Source organism: Capricornis sumatraensis, chromosome 4 (genome assembly GCF_032405125.1).
Source record: "Capricornis sumatraensis isolate serow.1 chromosome 4, serow.2, whole genome shotgun sequence".
Taxonomy (NCBI): domain Eukaryota; kingdom Metazoa; phylum Chordata; class Mammalia; order Artiodactyla; family Bovidae; genus Capricornis; species Capricornis sumatraensis.
This window is the reverse complement of record NC_091072.1, coordinates 106,552,884-106,554,893: the sequence shown is the minus strand read 5'-3', so window position 1 is coordinate 106,554,893 and position 2,010 is coordinate 106,552,884. Positions and strand designations below refer to the sequence as shown.

Genomic DNA, 2,010 nt, shown 5'->3' with positions numbered 1-2,010 from the left:
AAATCACAGGCCTTTTACAGTTTCTAACTTAGAATGATGGTCAAAAATTGATATGTCATAAATTAAAAAAAAATTGATATCTCATGGACTTTGCTGGTGGCCCAGTGGTTAAGACTCTGTGTTCCCAATCCAGGGGACCTGGTCAGAGAACTAAGTCCCACATACTACAACTAAGAGTTTGCAGGCAGCACCTAAAAATACCATATGCCACAACAAGACCTGGCTCAGCTAAATAAACAAATGTTTAAAAAATTGATTTCTCATTATTTTATTAATGATTTATTAACTTACTTTCATTAACTTTATATCTCATTATTTTATTAACTAAATTTAATCATATGAACAATAGTTCATATATGGTTTTGGATATTTATATCTTGTCATCTGCAAGTTGTATTCTTATATTCTTAATTAATATATTAAGTTATTTTTAATTAGATGGTTATTTTTTTTTAACAGTATAAGGGTTTAAAAAATTTATTTGTAACATTAGGCAAAATTATTTAAAGTCAGTACATTATTTAAAGAATTTTACATGTGATTGCTTCCACTTTCCATCAAAGTCACTTTAGGTCCTCCAAAGCTTGAGTCAGGGTTTATCTTCAAGACAGCCCTCTTCCCACCCCCAGAGTTTTGCGGTATTTCAATCTCTAAATGATGCCTGGCGCTGATCCTAGGATTGAGTACAGAGTTCCAAGAGTAGCATGAAGTTTTAGTGTCATTTCCATATTCCTGAATGGTATGAACTTGGAAAAGACCTTTACCTTCTATGAAGATGTAATTAATGGAAAATTGTCTGTGAGCCTCAAAGAATCATAAATAAATAATGCACATACATACTTTCATTAGTTTAACTTAAAACACATTAGTGTAATAGCTCACAAATATTTGTATGTAAGACCAAGGTCTTTGGATGTTGAACACCATGTAATCATTCTCCAATAAATAATCTGTAATTGATCATTTTTAACTTTTAGTTTTAGTGTCTTCAAAAGGGATGATAATTTAAAAAGAAACTTGGGAAGCAATTTTAAGAAGATATCTCTTTTTAAAATAATCTATGCTTAATCCACAGTTGTCCTGTCAGTCAGCCCATAATTCTTTTAGTTGGACTTCTTTTATCTCCACTTGAATATGCACACACTGATAATATCAAGCATTTCCCCACCTAGGATCTTTGGGACCTAATTCTTCAAGTAATTTACTTTAGGGTGATTCGTAGGGTCAGTGTAGATGGACTTGCCTAGGTTTTCACTTTCAGACACCCTTTAAACTTAATGAGTTCAAGTCATAAACACTTCAAAGCTATTACACCCAAGAATATTACAGACTGTGGGATATGCTAATACCTAAGGTAGACAGATTAACTACTAGGTCTCTCATACTTTTAATGGTTCTTGTAGTTCTTTCCAGAGATCTAACAAATAGTTCTGTGAATGAAGCAAAACCACCTAGTTAACTCCATGAGGCATTTCCAACAATGTGAGCATGTGAGTCTATAAGAAAAACCCCATAGGGATAGATGTCAACTCTTGGGTTGTTTTTTTACTGATCTATAGATTCTTTGTATGAATATATATGTATTTAAAATACTTGTCTCTATTTAGATAACTCAAATAAACTGAGATACATATATATTTAAAGTAAAATAAAGTATAAAATTTTATTATATCAGTTGCAAATGTATTTTGTCATAATTCACTTGCTTTTCGACTTTGTTTATATGTCTTCTGCCATACACATAATGTATGTTGAGTTTTATGTTTTGTCAAGATAGCTTTCTCTTGGGCAATTCCCTGGTAATCCAGTAGTTCAGACTCTGGCCAATGTTCAATTGCTGGTCAGGGAACTAAGGTCTCACAAGCCCTGTGGCCAAAAAAAAAAAAGATTGCTTTCTCTCCCCAAGGTATAAATATATTTTCCCATATTTTCTTTTATCCTTTAAAAAATTTACATCTTAAATACATGTGGAATTTATGTTTTTTTATGTATGGTGTGAGAAAGGCTCTG

The 2,010-nt window shown here is 31.9% G+C and overlaps 1 non-coding gene across 1 annotated transcript; it reads right to left on the bottom strand.

Moving 5' to 3' along the window:
• Positions 1–1,390: 1,390 nt before the first annotated feature.
• LOC138079423 (small nucleolar RNA SNORA18) lies at positions 1,391–1,530 on the bottom strand. The gene has a single exon (XR_011144894.1). It is a non-coding gene; the product is annotated as a small nucleolar RNA SNORA18 (small nucleolar RNA).
• Between the last annotated feature and the right edge of the window lie 480 nt (positions 1,531–2,010).